General features: G+C 47.7%; 1 pseudogene; it reads right to left on the bottom strand.

Moving 5' to 3' along the window:
* Positions 1–6,745: 6,745 nt before the first annotated feature.
* Positions 6,746–19,885, bottom strand: LOC147980371 (uncharacterized; annotated as a pseudogene).
* Between the last annotated feature and the right edge of the window lie 341 nt (positions 19,886–20,226).

Below are 20,226 nucleotides of genomic sequence, written 5' to 3'. Positions count from 1 at the left end.
GATATACATTTATTTTTAAAATCAGTTTGAATGTGAGTCAAAATTTCGGGATTAAAAACAGTTCGGACCGCACCGAAATATGCAAAATTTCATATAAATTTTTTAACCGTTGCCACAATATGGGTTGTAATGCTAACAAAAAGAATATGGGCTCCAAAAAAACCTTAAGAATTAGCAAATGGGCTGTAAATTATTAGAAATAATGGCAGATGGGTTGTATGTTGTTTTCCACAGATTTGAGGCTTTCCTAAAAAAGGTTGACGCACAAGCACTGACTGTTGGATGTCCATCCAACGGCCGTCGTGCTTCTTCAATCTCTACTCTTCCTGCTCTAGCCGCTCAAACAAGCGCCGGCGGGACTGCCTGCTCCCTCCTCCTCGCGGCCGGCTGTGCTGCCGCGCAGGCTTCACCGCCCGACCATACTCCCATCGCTGGCCTAGCCATCCCCCTACTCACCCACACTTGATGTTATTCTCCGGGGACGGCAGACGAACCAGTAAACCCTCGTACAGTCGTACTCCCCTCCGCGTGGGAAACAACTGCCGAGTCTTCCCTGCCTCCGCGTCGTCCCCTTCCTAGGCCTCGCCGTCATCCACCGCCCTGGTGCTCTCGGCGCGGCGTGGTCAACATGGTCAAGGAACGACTTCCATCGGACGTGGACTGTACGTGGGGAGGCTGACAGCTGGGTCCACGGCCACAGCAAGGAAGTGCCTCCTTATTACACGGAAAATAATGATTCCTCCACCTGACAACTGGGACCCACCGGACGGGCCACTGTATTTCGCGAAAAAAACATTTTCCCCTGACTGCTGGGACCCACTAGCTACATCTTCGCACGCAAGGAAGTGCGTCCGGGAAAAAAAACAAAACGATTCGCCCCCTGACTGCTGGGACCGACCAGCTACATCTTCGCAGGCAAGGAAGTGCCTGACAGTCGGGACCCACCTGGTCGAAGCATACGTAGCATTGTCATTCTGGTCGTGAACGTGTATGTACATACTGGTCGATGTAGAGGCGCGCACGTGTCGTAGTAGAGGCGCGCACCTAGCATTTACACGTACTACAGCGGCCAGGGTGCAAGAAAGAAAATACGGCCACGTATGTGTACATACGGGCGGGGTCTCGAACGCCTACTCGCGCATACGTACGGCCAGGGCTCGTGTACATGGCGGGGTCGGAACGGAGAAACAGCTTCGTCATCGTGTTCATGGGGAGGTAACGGAATGCGTCGTGTTCATGGGGAGGCAACAGAATGCGTCGTGTTCATCGGGAGGGCTTGGACGGAATAGGCGATGGAAACGAGGCCTGGCGTACCGCAGAACGGAGGAAACGGCCTTGTGTTCGAGCGGCCATGTTCGAAACGGGATCCTGTTCATCGGGAGGGGTCTGGCGTACCGCAAAACGGAGGAAACGGACCTCCTACGGTCGAAACGGGGGTCCTGTTGATCGGGAGGGGTGTGGCGTACCGCAAAACGGACGAAACAGACTTGTGTTGGAGCGCTACGGTCGAAACGGGGGTCCTGTTCATCGGGAGGGGTGTGGCATACTGCAAAACGAGACTCCACGGGATACTGTTCATCTCCACCTTCGACCTCCTCCAGCCTCCACGGGCTCCTGTTCATCCAGCCTCCACGGGCTCCTGTTCATCCAGCCTCCACCGCGCGCTACTCCACCGGCTACTGTTCAACCACCCCTCCACCGTCTACTGTTCATCCAGCCCTCCACACCACGGGGTCCTATTCAACCACCCCTCCACCGTCTACTGTTCATCCAGCCCTCCACACCACGGGGTCCTGTTCATCCACCCCTCCACGGGCACCCCTCCACCGTCTACTGTTCATTCAGCCCTCCACCACATCACAGAGTCCTGTTCATCCAGAGGCAACGCCACTGCTCACTGTTCATCCAACCCCCCCCCCCCGCAACGCTCACTGTTCATCCCATCGATCGGCTTCAATTAGCAGCAGTAGTGAAGGAATCGCTCGATCGGGTTCAGTTAACAGCCATCGATCGATCGCTCGGGTTCAGTAACGCGTAGCCTGCAGTGCAATCGCTCGGGTTCAGTTAGAGCCCAACGCCTCGCTCGGGTTCAGTTAGAGCCAACGCCTCGCACACATGCGCGTCCTTGTACGAGAGAAACGCGCATCGCTTGGCCCCCGACCTCCCACCGTAACCGGGAACTCCCCGAAATTTTCCTCCCCCTCACTTCTACCACGGTTTTTTCCGTCATGGACGGCCCAAAGAATGTCATGCAGCTGCGTCTCCGGCCCGCCCAGGACGAAAAGCCCATTTTCTGTCATGATTTTTTTTCATAGAAGTAGGAGCCCACCACATCTATGATGATACCGGGTTTTGTCACAATTATCATCATAGAAGTGTCATATGTATGACAGGAAAAAAATTCGTTCGGCCCAAAATGTCACGGATGTGTCTTTTTTTGTATTGTCTTTAAGAAATCCATTAAGGAATGCAGTTTTGACATCCATTTGCCAAATTTCATAATCATAAAATGCGGCAATTGCTAACATGGTTCGGACAGACTTAAGCATCGCTACGGGTGAGAAGGTTTCATCGTAGTCAACTCCTTGAACTTGTTGAAAACCTTTCGCAACAAGTCGAGCTTTGTATACAGTAACATTACCGTCAACATCAGTCTTCTTCTTGAAGATCCTTCTATTCTCTATGGCTTGCCGATCATTGGGCAAGTCAACCAAAGTCCACACGTTGTTCTCATACATGGATCCCATCTCAGATTTCATGGCCTCAGGCCATTTCGCGGAATCTGGGCTCATCATCGCTTCCTCATAGTTCGTAGATTCGTCATGGTCTAGTAACATGACTTCCAGAACATGATTACCGTACCACTCTGGTGCGGAACATACTCTGGTTGACCTACGAGGTTCGGTAGTAACTTGATCTGAAGTTTCATGATCATCATCATTAACTTCCTCACTAATTGTGTAGGCATCACTGGAACTGATTTTTGTGATGAACTACTTTCCAATTCGAGAGAAGGTACAACTACCTCATCAAGTTCTACTTTTCTCCCACTCACTTCTTTCAAGAGAAACTCCTTCTCTAGAAAGGATCCATTCTTAGCAACGAATATCTTGCCTTCGGATCTGTGATAGAAGGTGTACCAAACAGTTTCCTTTGGGTATCCTATGAAGACGCATTTCTCCAATTTGGGTTCGAGCTTATCAGGCTGAAGCTTTTTATTTTCATGAAAAAATGGGATCTATCAAGCACATTCAGGATATGCCTCTACTATAAAATCACTTAGTCATATTTTTTTCTTCCTTTTGGTATTCGAGTAGAAGAAGAACGAGAATTCTATAACTACCAAAAACTTCCAGTCTTTTCATTGGAATAGTTTATTTAGTTATTATAGTTAATTGTTTTTGGTACTGAAAAATATATTACTACTAGAATTCTAATTTCTAGTAATTAAATTAATTAAACTTTTTTGGAGGTTGATAGTTTATTTATTGAGGAAGAGTCAATCCTTCTTTTCTCACTTCAAGATTGATCATCTCGAGCCATCCGTTGAGGGTGGAAATTTAAGAATAAATAAGTTTTAAGCAATCACATAAGCTTCGCAACCCCAAACTTTAAGAAATGACAGCTTATGTTTCTTGCCAAACCACAGTTCATATGGTGTCGTCTCAACAGATTTAGATGGTGCCCTATTTAACGTGAATGCAACCGTCTCTAAAGCATAACCCCAAAACAATAGTGGTAAATCGGTAAGAGACATCATAGATCGCACCATATCTAATAAAGTACGGTTACGACATTCGGACACACCATTACGCTGTGGTGTTTCAGGTGGCATGAGTTGCGAAACTATTCCACATTGTTTCAAATGAAGACCAAACTCATCACTCAAATATTCGCCTCCATGATCAGATCTTAGAAACTTTATTTTCTTGTTACAATGATTTTCCACTTCACTCTGAAATTCTTTGAACTTTTCAAATGTTTCAGACTTATGTTTCATTAAGTAGATATACCCATATCTGCTCAAATCATCTGTGAAGGTCAGAAAATAATGATACCCACCGCGAGCCTCAACACTCATCGGACTGCATACATCAATATGTATTATTTCCAATAAGTCAGTGGCTCACTCGATTGTACCGAAGAGCGGAGTTTTAGTCAGCTTGCCCATGAGGCATGGTTCACAAGCATCAAGTGATTCATAATCAAGTGATTCCAAAAGCCCATCATCATGGAGTTTCTTCATGCGCTTTACACCGATATGACCTAAACGGCAGTGCGACAAATAAGTTGCACTATCATTATTAACTTTGCATCTTTTGGCTTCAATATTATGAATATGTGTATCACTACGATTGAGATTCAATAAAAATAGACCATTCATCAAGGGTGCATGACCATAAAAGATATTACTCATATAAATAGAACAACCATTATTCTCTGATTTAAATGAATAATCGTCTTGCATAAAACAAGATCCAGATATAATGTTCATGCTCAACACTGGCACCAAATAACAATTATTCAGGTCTAAAACTAATCCCGAAGGTAGATGTAAAGGTAGCGTGCCGGCGGCGATCACATCGACCTTGGAACCATTTTCGACGCGCATCGTCACCTCGTCCTTAGCCAATCTTCGTTTAATCCATAGCCCCGGTTTCGAGTTGCAAATATGAGCAACAGAACTAGTATCAAAGACCCAAGCGCTACTACGAGCATTAGTAAGGTACACATCAATAACATGTATATCAAATATACCTTTCACTTTGCCATCCTTCTTATCTGCCAAATACTAGGGGCAGTTCCGCTTCCAGTGACCAGTCTCTTTGCAGTAGAAGCACTCAGTTTCAGGCTTAGGTCTAGACTTGAGCTTCTTCTCGGGAGCAGAAACTTGCTTGCTATTCTTTTTGAAGTTCCCCTTCTTCCCTTTGCCCTTTTTCTTAAAACTAGTGGTCTTGTTAACCATCAACACTTGATGCTCCTTCTTGATTTCTACCTCCACAGCCTTTAGCATTGCGAAGAGATCGGGAATTGTATTTTCCATCCCTTGCATGTTATAGTTCATCACGAAGCCTTTATAGCTTGGTGGCAGTGATTGAAGAACTCTATCAATGACACTATCATCAGGAAGATTAACTCCCAGCTGAGTCAAGTGGTTATGGTACCCAAACATTCTGAGTATGTGTTCACTGACAGAGCTATTCTCCTCCATCTTGTAGCTATAGAACTTGTTGGAGACTTAATATCTCTCAACTCGGGCATTTGCTTGAAATATTAACTTCAACTCTTGGAACATCTAATATGCTCCATGACGTTCAAAACATCTTTGAAGTCTCGATTCTAAGTCGTAAAGCATGGCACACTGAACTATCGAGTAGTCATCAGCTTTAGTCTGCCAAACGTTCATAACATCCGGAGTTGCTCCTACAGCAGGTCTTGCACCTAGCGGTGCTTCCAGGACATAATTCTTCTATGCAGCAATGAGGATAATCCTCAAGTTACGGACCCAGTCCGTGTAGTTGCTACCATCATCTTTCAACTTAGCTTTCTCTAGGAACGCATTAAAATTCAAGGGAACGATAGCACGAGCAGCACGGGCCATTGATCTACAACAACATAGATATGCAAAAACTATCAGGACTAAGTTCATGATAAATTTAAGTTCAATTGATCATATTACTTAATAACTCCCACTTAGATAGACATCCCTCTAGTCATCTAAATGATCACGTGATCCATATCAACTAAACCATGTTCGATCATCACGTGAGATGGAGTAGTTTTCAATGGTGAACATCTCTATGTTGATCATATATCTACTATATGATTCATGTTCGACCTTTCTGATGCGACACCATCTTCGGAGAAGAGGGTGTTCAAGGGGAGGTCCGATCTTCACGGCGTAGGATCGATAAACGGATGGGGATAACTAGCTGCAAGCAGCCGAAAAATGGAAAATAAGATATTATGACCCAAAGAGGAGGAGGCTCACCGAAGCTTGCAATCCGAACATTCGCCGATCAACAACCCGCAATACTACCCCACACAACCACGCTCAAGTTGTGGAGCACGGGATAGGTGCAATCCGCAAGGGAAACCATGAACTCTAACCCACACAACATGATCTAGTCATGGAGCATGAATTAGGAGCAATTTCTCAAGGAATCACGAGAATAAGGGTAACAAGAGCTCTCCAATCCCAGGAGGAGTTTATGTCTTTGGTATTTGATAGAAATGGTAAAAGTCCCCAATTAAGGGAAGAGCTAGCCTATTTATAATCGGGACAACCCCCCTAGATAGGTGTGAAAGAGAACTAGCTTCTTGAACCAGCTTAGGTGTGAAAGTGAACCAGCTTTGTTTGACTAAATGACTTCAAGACTTAATGAAGTAGCTTCTAGAAAACTCTCCTTGGAGGTGGTTGGCAGTTCCCGACCAAACATTGTTCATTGGGGTCGACCAATGTTCCCTTCAGCAGAAAACTCGAGTTCTGGAAATCTTTCGCTAGTTGGGATATCCAAAGTCGTGCAAAACATTGTTTCGTCAGAATCGGAACAATGTTTCTTCAGTAGACAACTCATTCTTCATGAATTCCTAACTTTGTTTCCTTGTCATAAAACATTGTTTTGCACGGACTGAAATGTCGTTGGCCTTCTTCGATATCACACCTGAGTTCAACCAACAACAAAGGAGGTGAAGGCACAACCATGTTTTCAAGGTCAAATGATAGGCTTAAGTTAGTGTTCACCTAATCATGTATTTGCATTGCGTGACTTCTTGTGATTGGACCGTTGATGGTTGGTGGTGTGGTGCCCATGGTTGGGATGTCCTCATCATCCTCCCCCTGTTGATAAGGAGTCGCCCTCGACTCTAAAGGACCAAAGTATGAGGAAAGATCGGAGACATTGAAGGTTGGGCTAACACCATATTCGTCTGGAAGATCGATCTTGTAAGCATTGTCGTTGATTCGCTCAAGCACTTCAAATGGTCCATCGCCACGTGGTTGCAACTTGCACTTACGTTGCTCAGGAAAACGATCCTTCCGAAGGTGTACCCATACCAAATCACCTTGCTTGAACACCAGCTTCTTCCTGGTCTTGTTTACCCACTTTGCATATTGTTCAGTCATTTTCTCAATGTTCTCCTTTGCCTGGGCATGAAGTTTCTTGACGAAATCAGCATGCTTACTTGCATCAAGGCTAGTTCGTTCCTGCAGTGGCAAAGGCAAAAGATCAATGGGAGCAATAGGTTTGAAGCCATAAACAAGTTCAAATGGGCAAAATTTAGTGGTTGAATGTACCGCCCTGTTATACGCGAACTCCACATGAGGTAGGCACTCTTCCCACATCTTAAAATTCTTCTTGAGGACTGCTCGTAGCAGCATGGACAACGTTCGGTTGACAACTTCAGTATGTCCATCAGTTTGTGGGTGGCATGTCGTGGAAAATAGGAGCTTGGTGCCAAGTTCTCCCCACAAGGTCTTCCAAAAGTAGCTCAAAAATTTGGTGTCATGGTCTGACACAATCATGTGTGGTACTCCATGTAGCCGCACAACTTCCCTGAAAAATAGATCAGCAATGTGTGAAGCATCATCACTCTTATGGCATGGGATAAAATGTGCCATTTTGCTAAAACGATCAACTGCCACAAACACCGAGTCACTCCCCCTCTTAGTCCGTGGTAAACCAAGAACAAAGTCCATAGAAATATCTTCCCACGGAGTATTCGGAATAGATAAAGGAGTATATAAACCATGAGGATTCAAACGGGACTTAGCTTTTTGACAAATCTCGCATCTCATCACGTAGCGTTCCATGTCACGTCTCATTCGCGGCCAAAAGAAGTGATCAACGAGTACAATTTTAGTTTTGTTGGCTCCAAATGTCCCATGAGACCACCAGCGTGAGCCTCCTGCAAGAGCAACAAACGAACAGAACAATCTGGGATGCACAATTTGTTAGCTCGAAATAGAAATCCATCATGCAAGTGAAACTTCTCCCATCCCTTTCCCTTGTTACACTTTGAAAATGGTTCGGAAAAGTATGAGTCATTAGCATACAATTATTTGATGCTTTCTAAACCAAGGATTTTAACATCAAGTTGGGAAAGTAAAATGTGACGCCTATACAATGCGTCGGCAACAACGTTATCCTTCCCTTTCTTGTACTTGACAATATAAGGGAAAGACTCTATGAACTCACTCCATTTTGCATGACTACGGTTGAGTTTGAGTTGGCCCTTTAGATGTTTGAAAGATTCATGGTCAGAATGTATTACAAACTCTTTTGGCCACAAGTAGTGTTGCCATGTTTCTAGAGATCGAACAAGTGCATACAATTCTTTGTCATAGATGGAATAATTAAGAGTTGGACTGAGGGAGTCCTGGATTAGGGGGTGTCCGGATGGCCGGACTATACCTTCAGCCGGACTCCTGGACTATGAAGATACAAGATTGAAGACTTCGTCCCGTGTCCGGAAGGGACTTTCCTTGGCGTGGAAGGCAAGCTTGGCGATACGGATATGTAGATCTCCTACCATTGTAACCAACTTTGTGTAACCCTAACCCTCTCTGATGTCTATATAAACCGGAGGGTTTTAGTCTGTAGGACAAGATACAGAACAACAATCATACCATAGGCTAGCTTCTAGGGTTTAGCCTCTCCGATCTCCTGGTAGATCTACTCTTGTACTACCCATATCATCAATATTAATCAAGCAGGATGTAGGGTTTTACCTCCATCAAGAGGGCCCGAACCTGGGTAAAACTTCGTGTCCCTTGCCTCCTGTTACCATCCGGCCTAGACGCACAGTTCGGGACCCCCTACCCGAGATCTGCCGGTTTTGACACCGACATTGGTGCTTTCATTGAGAGTTCCTATGTGTCGTCGCCGTTAGGCTTGATGGCTCCTACGATCATCAATAGCGATGCAGTCCAGGGAGAGACCTTCCTCCCCGGACAGATCTTCGTCTTCGGCGGCTTCGCACTGCGGGCCAATTCACTTGGCCATCTCGAGCAGATCGAAAGCTATGCCCCTGGCCGTCAGGTCAGATTTGGAAGTTTAAACTACACGGCTGACATCCACGGGGACTTGATCTTCGACGGATTTGAGCCACTGCCAAGCGCGCCGCACTGTCACGATGAGCGTGATCTAGCTCTGCCGCCGAACAGTGCCCTGGAGGCCGCACCCGCATCGGCTTCGACCCTTAATTCGGAGCCAACTGCGCCGATCGAGGATGGGTGGTTGGACGCCGCCTCAGGGGCTGCGATTCCAACGACGATCGAGCCGAACACCAGCCTCGCACTCCGCGAGACTCGTGACTCCAAGGAGCCGAACTCCTCTCCGGACTCCTAACCCTCCGCACCCCTGCCGATTGAATCCGATCGGGCGCCGATCATGGAGTTTACTACCGCGGACATCTTTCAGCACTCGCCTTTCGGCGATATTCTGAAGACACTAAAGTCTCTCTCTTTATCAGGAGAGCCCCGGCCGGACTAGGGTCAGCAAGGTTGGGATACGGACGATGAAGAAATTCAAAGCCCACCCACCACCCACTTTGTAGCCATTGTCGACGATTTAACCGACATGCTCGACTTCGACTCCGAAGACATCGACGGTATGGACGCCGATGAAGGAGACGATGAAGAACCAGCGCCTGTTGGGCCCTGGAAAGCCACCTCGTCATATGACGTATACATGGTGGACGCACCAAAAGATGACGATGAGGAGCGGAAGGACGCACCGAAGGCTTGTTCCCTCGAGAAGCAGTCAAAGCGACGACGCAAGCGCCGCCCCGAATCCCGCCTCGACAGAAATAACGATCACACAGACCCAGCGCTGGAGCAGGGCGAACCGCTGCCGGACAACGGTAATCCGGATAATCAAACCAAACAAACAAATTCTATCAAGGATAATGGTCCGGACGACATAACGCCGGACAGGCACCTGGAGCAGCAGAACGCCCGTAAAAGGCTTGTTGCCACCGCGAGGAGTCTTAAAAAGCAGAAGCAAAGGCTCAAGGCTGCACAAGACACACTCCAAATCAGATGGAGTAAAATACTCAACACAGCAGCGAGGTACAGCGACAATCGCCCCTCCAAGAGCTACCCAAAGCGGAAGCTGCTACCTGAATTCGATGAGGAGGCCTCAGACCCCCCACAACCAAATATCAAAGCAGCCACCTGGCCGGATAGACGACCCCTCTACCAACACAGAGCGGCATACAACGCCACTCACAATACAACACGCGACCCATGCGAGGGCTCGCACCCAAAGGACGGCGCAACAAGATCCATCTATAGACCACGCAAGCGCGCCCCAGCATACAATGCAACACAACAAACATCCGAACAACGCGGTACACCCAGCTACAGGGGTGCTGCACACCCCCTATGTTTCACCGATGAGGTGCTGGACCATGAATTTCCAGAAGGATTCAAACCCGTAAACATAGAGACATGCGACGGAACAACAGACCCTGGGGTCTGGATTGAGGACTACATCCTTCATATCCATATGGCTCGAGGAGATGATCTCCACGCCATCAAGTACTTACCCCTCAAGCTCAAAGGGCCAGCTCATCACTGGCTTAAAGGCCTCCCCGAAAGCTCCATTGGAAGTTGGGAAGAGCTCGAAGACGCCTTTCGGGCAAATTTTCAAGGGACTTATGTCCGACCCCCGGATGCGGACGATTTGAGTCATATAACTCAACAGCCCGGTGAGTCAGCCCGAAAGCTTTGGAACAGGTTTCTTACTAAAAAAGAACCAGATTGTCGACTGTCCGGACGCCGAAGCCTTGGCAGCTTTTAAGCATAGCGTCTGTGACGAATGGCTCGCCAGACACCTCGGCCAAAATAAGCCAAGAACGATGGCCGCATTAACAAGCCTCATGACCCGCTTTTGCGCGAGTGAGGACAGCTGGCTAGCCAGATGAAGCACCAGCGACCCCAGTACATCTGAAGTTAGAGATGGAAACGGGAAATCATGGCGCAACAGCAATAACAAATGCCGGAATAAAGAATACATCACGAAGGGCACGGCAGTAAACGCCGGATTCAAAAGCTCTTGGCCAGGTCAGCAAAAGCCGCCCTCTAAAGGCACCAGGGATGAACTATCCAGCCTCAACAAAATTCTGGACCAAGTATGTCAGATCCATAGTACCCCTGGTAAACCTGCTAATCATACCCACAGAGAACGCTGGGTCTTCAAGCAGTCCGGCAAGCTCAACACCATACACAAGGGGGAGGATACACCAAGTGCAGACGAGGACGAGTCTCCCAAGCAAGACACTGGGGAACAAAAGAAATTTCCACCAGAAGTCAAAACAGTAAACGTGTTACACGTGATCAAGGGAAAAAACAATGCGGCACTCCCAGGAAAATATACCCAAGTTCCTGTCACCGTGAAGTCCTGCCACTAGTCGTCTCAACCGATCACTTTTGACCATCGCGATTACTCGGCAAGTATCCGACGTGCAGGATGGGCTGCCCTGGTATTAGACCCAGTAATTGGCGGATATCACTTCACACGAGTCTTGATGAACGGTGGCAGCAATCTAAACCTAATATATCAGGATACAATCCGCGGGATGGGGTTAGACCCAACAAAAATTCGCCATAGCAATACTACCTTTAAAGGAGTAACACCAGGCCCAGGGGCTCGTTGTATGGGCTCCCTCCTACTACAAGTTATATTCGGCTCCCCCGATAACTTTCGTCGCGAGCATTTAACCTTCCACATCGCTCCGTTCCAAAGTGGCTATCAAGCACTGCTCGGACGCGAAGCTTTCGCTCGCTTTAATGCAATACCACACTACGCCTCCCTCACACTCAAGATGCCCGGTCCACGTGGCATCATTTCAGTGAACAGAAATATCAAGTGATCTCTGCGCACCGAAGAGAGTGCGGCTACCCTGGCAGCCGCACACTAAAGGCGCCCGGACCAGCGAAAGCATCCAATAGGTCGTCAAGACCTCAGACACAACTAATCAAGTCCGGCGCCTCTATTTATATCGAATAAGTGGTCACACCCCTATTTTTCAATACAAGGGGCTCAACGTGCGTAGACAAGTGGCAATTTTTTCTCATCTTGAATTATACATGGTTTCTTTAAAAACTATCTTTTTGCACGACAACTTTTTCACCTAAATTCCTCTCTTTTACAGACGATCATCGTGCTACACCCGTCCAGGATACGGCACAACGGAGACACAGGCGCAGACGTGCAGCAGGGACCCGCTCCAAGGATTCTTTTTAGATTAAGACCCTACGTAAACCTTTTTTACTGTCTCTTGTTGATACATATCCACCGTTGAGAAGGATGCTGACGTCTTGTCATGTGGCCACGCCAGAACAATGCACATACCTAGACACAAGGGGCTTCTTACAAAGGCCATTATTTAGGCCCGGTTTATACCACAAAGACTGAATACCTTAGGGAGTGTTCGGCGTCGCCAGTTCGGCCTTATATGCATCAGCTCCGAATCATTATCTTTGGTCAAATGTTGGGTTTGCCCGGCTCTTGTGTTTTGGTGCCTTACGTTCCTCTTTACCGGCTAAGGTAGCACCAGGAGAACTACTGCGATTGTGCCCTGGTTCATCCGGACGAGCACCTCAGTAAAGAAAGCCGAAAATTGACTGTCATGATATAGCGTGAGACTGGTCAACCACTCGATGACCTGTTGGAATGTTAGAATTCCTCCGCCTTAACGAAGGGCCGTTTTCTGGCCAGGCATGTACGCACCCCGGGATCGGGAGAGTGCGGAGCCACCAGGGGCTATCTAGTAGCCCCACTGTCAAACTCCTATGGCTAAGTGAAAGTGCTAAAGCATTATAGTCCGGTTGCCTCACTCGCTCCGCTATCACCTCCTTAATAGGACCAAGACGTTGGGTTAAGTGTGAAAGCGTGTTTTTTTGTGAACACCTTCGCATTATATGCGTGGGGGTTGAAGCCGACGGCTGCAATCTTTCATGTTATACACATGTATACATAAACGGCCGCCCAGGAGGCATCATATTACTTTCAGGCAAAAGTATACAAATAGCCTTATAAAAATTTATAAAAGCATTCGCTTACAATGACATTACATATCACTCAAACGTAATATTTTTTGAGCACTAGGTCTCTATCAAACGAGCACCCTCAAGAACTTCTTCAAAGTAGTGCTCAGCAGCCATTCGACCTATGGCCGAATCCCGCGCTGCAACAGTGGTAGCATCCATCTCCGCCCAGTATGCTTTAACACGGGCAAAGGCCATCCGTGAGCCCTCTATGCACGCCGACCTCTTCATCGCATTAATGCGCGGCACCACGTCAAGGAGCTGCTGCACCAAGCTGAAATAGCTGTTCGGTTTTGGCCTTTCCGGCCATAGCTGATCCACAACAGACCTCATGGCGAGTCCGGACAACCTATTCAGTTTGGCCCATTCAGCTAATTGGTTAGTCAATGAAAGTGGACACTCGGGAGAATGGAATTGTGTCCAAAACAACTGGTCCACTTCACGGTCCGTCTGACCCTGGAAGTACTTGGCCGCATCGGTAGCTCTCGCCGCCAAATCCATATATACATCCTTCGAACTCCACAGCTGATCCAGAGAGGCATACCGTGGATCTCCGAACTTCCTCCGCAACATAAAGGATTTCCCAGCTACAATATCCCCGGCTTCCTGCAGCTCCTCCTTCTTCGCTCTCATAGCAGAGCGGATGTCTTTTCTCGTTGCAGCAGCCTTCTCAAGGTCCGATGCCTTCGCTAGGTTTTCCTTTTCAAGAACCCGGCAACGGTCGGCGGCGGATTTTAATTCTATGGACATCTTGGCCATATTATCTCGGCTCTCGCCATGCGCGGCCTTCTCGGTTTTCAACTCTTCGGCCGCCTTCAAAGCAGTCGCATTACTAAACCTCGCTTGTTCCTTGGCTCGGGCAAGTTCTGCCCGCAAGGCTTCAACAGTGGCAGCTCCATCTGCAGTCACAACATATTAAAGATACTGGCATCATGCTGCTCTTACTATGTGGCGTTTACCAGATAATGACACTTACCCTGTGCCTCGTCAAGCCTTTTGTTAACAAGCTCGATGTCGGCGTCTGCCGCATCCAACTGCAGTTTTAAATGGGCAAACTCGCTAGTCCGGCTAGCCACCGGAGCTTCCATCACCTGCACATAGAGGCAGTATGGTTATTACCTGGGAATATGATCCTCTGTTCATCGCCGTTTTCGACGACAACCAAAGTCTCAGGGGCTACTATCTACACAGGGCACACCTAGCATGTGCAGGACTATCATACATTATTTTACGTACCTCAAAGCCTGTCAGTAGACTCATAAAAGCTTCATGCAATCCGCTTTCGGTGGACAAGATTCTCTCCATCACCGTATTCATCAGCACACGGTGTTCATCTGAGATGGCCGCTCGCCCCACCAACTCCCTCAGAACATCCGATCACACACCAGACGGTGCCGGACTCTTTTATCCGCTCTCTTTGGGAGCCGGACACTGGGAGCTTCGGGGGTCAATGGGATTATCATCTGGCCTCACCAGACTCGGAGAGGCCCTCCGCGAAGACACTTCGGGGTCGCCCGCTTCCGGAGCGGAGGAGTCCGGAGGAGGCGTTCGCTCTCCATCATCTCTGGAAGAAGATCCCCCGAAGACGAGCTCATTTGAGAGGGGCTAAGGCCCGAACTGCAAAGATATATGCGGTGGTTATTTTCTTAGAAGAAAAAGATGGCATACTTGTACTATTAAAGTATTTCGGGTCGCTTACGACTCGCTGGAGAATTGATCCACTCGCGGACTTTGTGCGGCAAAGGCACCCCTCAAGGTAGGACCCTCTGTGGGAGACTTCTTCTCCCGTTTGGGAGCTTCGGCTTCCGAATCCCCGGGCACAGTCCTTTTCCTGCTTCGGTCGTCTTCCTTCATGGAGACGCTCGCTCCCTCGGTTAGAACGGGCAGCATTGGGGGCCCGCGTCCGCCTGTATTATCCTCCCCAGTATCTTCCTTCAAGGGCTCCGGGTAGGGTGTGACCTGGAGCATCTTTTCCAATACCGGATTGTCCAAACCCTCAGGGAGGGGGGCCGAACACCGAATCAACTTCGCCTTTGTTAGCCAGTCCTGGTCAAAAAGTGAACTCTCAGAAATAACTTTGTAACAAATGAGAGATAGTATGTTCGGCTGGAAGATTCCTTACCTGTTCGGCGGCGCGGTTACTGCTCATGCCCACGTCCTCGGTGATTTCCGGACACTCTACCTGAGGTCCGAAGAATGACTTGTACATCTCCTCGTGCGTCAGGCCGAGGAAATTTTGAATGACACGCGGTCCCTCGGGATTGAACTCCCACAAGTGAAGGGGCTGGTGTTTGCAAGGCTGGACTTGACGAACCAGCATAACTTGTATTACCACAACCAAACTAAAATCTCCATTAAAGAGATCTCGAATGCGGCTTTGTAGTATAGGCACGTCCTTGGCTGGACCCTAGCTCAGACCTCTGCTGATCCATGACATCAGTTGTGGTGGAGGGCCCGAGCGGAAAATAGGGGTGGCCGCCCACTTGGCACTTCTAGGAGCCGTGATGTAGAACCACTCCTGTTGCCACAATTCAGACACCTCTGGAATGGAACCTTTGGGCCATGGAGCTCCCGTCATCTTGCATATTGAGGCACCTCCACACGCTACATGTTGCCCCTCGATCATCTTCGGCTTTACTTCAAAGGTCTTGAGCCACAAGCCAAAGTGAGGGGTAACCCGAAGGAAGGCCTCACACACGACAATAAATGTCATGATATGAAGAAAGGAGTCCGGAGCTAGATCATGGAAGTCTAGCCCGTAATAAAACATCAAACCCCTGACGAAAGGATCCAGAGCAAGGCCTAGACCTCGGAGGAAGTGGGAGACGAACACGGCGCTCTCATTGGGTTTGGGGGAGGGGACGGCCTGCCCTCGGGCAGGCAGCCGATGCACAACCTCGGCAGTCAGATATCTAGCCTCCCTCAACTTTTTGATGTCTTCTTCTGTGACGGAGGAAGGCACCCATCGGCCTTGAAGGCTAGATCCGGACATGATTGAAGGTTCGGAGCACCTGACCTAAACTTTGGGTGTTTGAGCTTGAGGTGGGGGAAGGATTCGATTGAGCACGGGAGGGAAAAAATAAAAGCCTTGTCCCTTTATAAAGAGGGTGAATATCAAGCGTCCTCTCCGTGGCCGTTTGGACTTGCCTATAGTCTAGGAGTCCTAGAAGCGGTTGGGTTACCCACGCCCGTATTGATGAGAATCCCGGAATAAGGGGACACAATCCCTACTTTAACAAGACGTGCCAAGGAAACTGCCTCGCATGATGCGCTGAGGTGGGATAATAAAACGATTCGAATAAAGGCTTGGCCGTGGTGCGATGTCGCACTACGGAATACGTCAGTAGATTAGATTTGTGTAAATATTATTCTCTCTATGGCCATATGTGGAAACTTATTTTGCAGAGCCGGACACTATCTTTCTGTTCAAAATCTTCTATGAAGTACTTGGAGGAGGAACCCACCTTGCAATGTCAAAGACAATCTGCGCGCCGGACTCGTCGTCATTGAAGCCTGGTTCAGGGGCTACTGAGGGAGTCCTGGATTAGGGGATGTCCGGATGGCCAGACTCCTGGACTATGAAGATACAAGATTGAAGACTTCGTCCCGTGTCCAGAAGGGACTTTCCTTGGCATGGAAGGAAAGCTTGGCGATACGGATATGTAGATCTCCTACCATTGTAACTGACTTTGTGTAACCCTAGCCCTCTCCGATGTCTATATAAACTGGAGGGTTTTAGTTCGTAGGACAAGATACAGAACAACAATCATACCATAGGCTAGCTTCTAGGGTTTAGCCTCTCCGATCTCGTGGTAGATCTACTCTTGTACTACCCATATCATCAATATTAATCAAGCAGGACGTAGGGTTTTACCTCCATCAAGAGGGCCCGGACCTGGGTAAAACTTCGTGTCCCTTGCCTCCTGTTACCATCCGGCCTAGACGCACAGTTCGGGACCCCCTACCCGAGATCCGCCGGTTTTGACACCGACATGGACCATTAAGCTTCTCACTAAAGTAGGCAGTGGGTTTACCTTCTTGCATTAGAACTCCACCAATGCCAATACCACTTGCATCACATTCAATCTCAAATGTCTTACCAAAATTAGGAAGTGAAAGCAATGGGGCTGATGTCAATCTCATCTTCAGTTATTGGAAGGACTTGTCTTGGGCATCACCCCATTGGAGTGGAGTGTCTTTCTTCATTAACTCATTCATGGGTGCAGCAATGGTGCTAAAATCATTCACAAACCGGCGCTAGAAACCTGCAAGTCCAAGGAAGCTACGTACTTGGCTCACATTTTTTGGAGGCATCCACTCACGAATAGCCTTGATCTTCTCTTCATCGACCTCCACACCTTTTGCTGAAACAACAAAGCAAAGAAACACAACTTTGTGTGTGCAAAATGTGCACTTTTCCATGTTAGCATACAACCTTTCCTCTTGTAGGACAGCAAGCACACATTTTATATGTCCAACATGATCCTCCAAAGTTTTGCTATAAATCAATATGTCATCAAAGTAAACTACTACAAGCTTGCCAATGAAGGATCTAAGCACATGATTCATCAATCTCATGAAAGTACTAGGTGCATTTGTTAATCCAAAAGGCATAACCAACCATTCATACAAGCCAAATTTTTTCTTAAATGCAGTTTTCCATTCATCACCCTCTTTCATTCTTATTTGGTGGTAACCACTTCGCAAATCAATTTTGGAAAATATGGTGGAGCCACAAAGTTCATCAAGCATGTCATCGAGCCTAGGAATAGGGTGTCGATATCTCACGGTTAGTTAATGGATCTACAATGAGTGCACATGCGCATGGTACCGTCTTTCTTGGGAACTAAAAGAATGGGAACAGCACAAGGAAAAAGACTTTCCCTTACATACCCTTTGTTAAGAAGATCTTCGACTTTCCTCTGAATTTCCTTCGTCTCCTCGGGGTTTGCTCGGTACGATGGTCGGTTTGGTAGTGGGGCGCCCGGAACCAAGTTGATTTGGTGCTCAATGCCCCGCTTCGGTGGCAAACCATGTGGTACCTCCTTGGGAAACACATCCTCATACTCATGCAAAAGATCAAAGACAACACTAGGAAGAGTTGAGGGTAAGTCGTTAGCAGCCCAACAAAGTTTCATTGTACATGAGTACAAAGAATGGAGTATTAGGTTCTCTCAATGCCCGCATATCCCTTTTCCTCACCATCATAACTAATCCCTGTTTTTCCTGGGGTTTGGTCATATTTGGCTGTGGAGCTTTTGGCTGTGGAAACACTCCCTCGCTATGTTGGTGGCTCACTCATTGTGTATGATCACTCTCTCCCTTTTTCTTTCCTTTTATTTTCATCTCATCAAGATAGACTTCCTCGGGTGTCATGGGTAGCCAAGTGAACTTTTCTCCTCTATGGACAAAACATAAGCCATTCACACGCCCACTGATTTGCACATCACAGTCATGCAACCACGGTCGCCCAAGAAGCAAGTGACAAGCATGCATCGGCACCACATCACACTCAACAATATCCTGATATTTCCCTACTAAAATTGGTATTTACACGCTGCTAATCATCTTAATTGCGCCACAATCATTCAGCCATCGCATGCGGTATGGGTGTGGGTGGCGTTTTGTTTGCAATTGAAGCTTCTCGACCATCTCTGTGCTTGCAATATTGTTGCAACTGCCACTATCAACAATCACTCGACATATCTTTGAGTTGATAAGGCAACGGGTGTGGAAAAGATTATGCCGTTGCCCCTTTTCCTCCTCCACAACCTGGGCATTAAGTGAACGACATACAACCAAAGCTTCTCCATCAAGTTCCTCATGAGATAAAATAGTTCCTCCTACTTCCCAACCTTGCTCCTCTTCCACTTCATTATTGCCACCTTCAGGGTCACTTTCAGACTCCCATTCACCTCGTTCATTGATGATCATAGTTCTTTTGCTTGGACATTATGAAGAAATATGACCTATTCCTTTGCACTTGTGGCATTGAATGTTGTTGCTGCATGTAGAACTCTTTTCTAGAGGTGGAGCAGAGGATACTCCTGCTATAGTTGATGACCTCTTATATTTATTGCGAATAATAGGTGAGGAAGCCGTCGAGGCATGTGGGCGTCTAGGTGGTGCACCCTCAAACTGAGAACCATATGGCGGTTGTGCTCGCTGCCATGAGCGTGTGGTGGTGCGGCCTTGGAAAGCACGAGTATGACCATTACGCATAGTCTTCTTCTCAACTCTTATAGCTTGATGTACCACATCTTGCAATGTATCATAAGGAAACATCTCCACAAAATATGATATCTCATCATTCAGCCCATGTAAAAATCTTGCCATCTTCGCCTCATCACTTTCGTGGATTCTTGTCTGAATTAGCAGCACCTCCATCTCTTTATAGTACTCCTCAACAATGCGGGAACCTTGAGTGAGCCCCTGCAACTGCTTGTACAATTGCCTCTCATAGTACGATGGAACAAAACGACACCTCATGACTTGCTTCATCAAAGTCCAGCTGCGGATATGATTAGTGCCTGACATCAACCGATCGTCTCGCAGTTGATTCCACCATGTAAGAGCATAACTATAGAACTCCATAACAGCAAGATCAACTCTCTTGGCTTTAGAAAAACTAAGGATGCGAAGGATTTGATCACACTTTTCTTCCCACTCAATATATGCATCTGGATCCTCTTTTCCCATGAATGATGGCACATGTAGCTTCACTCTTGCTTGGTTGTCATGGTCATCCTGATCACGAAGGTCATAATGATGACCATTGCGACCAAAAACAACACCATGGCGAGGCGGGGAGTAGGGTTCATAGTCCCCCATGCCTTCATCTTCGTCACCATGCTTGGAGAGATCTTCAAGGAAGATGGCATCACCATCATGTGCCACTCGTCGCCGGTGATCAGCAGCAAACCCGTGGGGGTCATGGCCTCGCCCGCGAGCTTCTCCTCTGTGCAGCCCACCCTCACGGGGGGCAGCAAAGTCGCCACGCCTCCGTTCAGCACCAACAGCAGGGGCACCGTGGGCAGCAGCTGCTACCTCTTGAGCACTGCGTTGGTTTTCCCCGAGGAGGAAGGGATGATGCAGCAAAGTAGCGTAAGTATTTCCCTCAATTTTTGAGAACCAAGGTATCAATCCAGTAGGAGGCTATGTGCGAGTCCCTC

This window comes from Triticum urartu, chromosome 3A (genome assembly GCF_056163025.1).
Source record: "Triticum urartu cultivar PI428250 chromosome 3A, HENAU_Tu73, whole genome shotgun sequence".
In the NCBI taxonomy this organism is placed as follows: domain Eukaryota; kingdom Viridiplantae; phylum Streptophyta; class Magnoliopsida; order Poales; family Poaceae; genus Triticum; species Triticum urartu.
The sequence above is the reverse complement of the archived record's forward strand: the minus strand, read 5'-3'. Positions and strand labels throughout refer to the sequence as shown.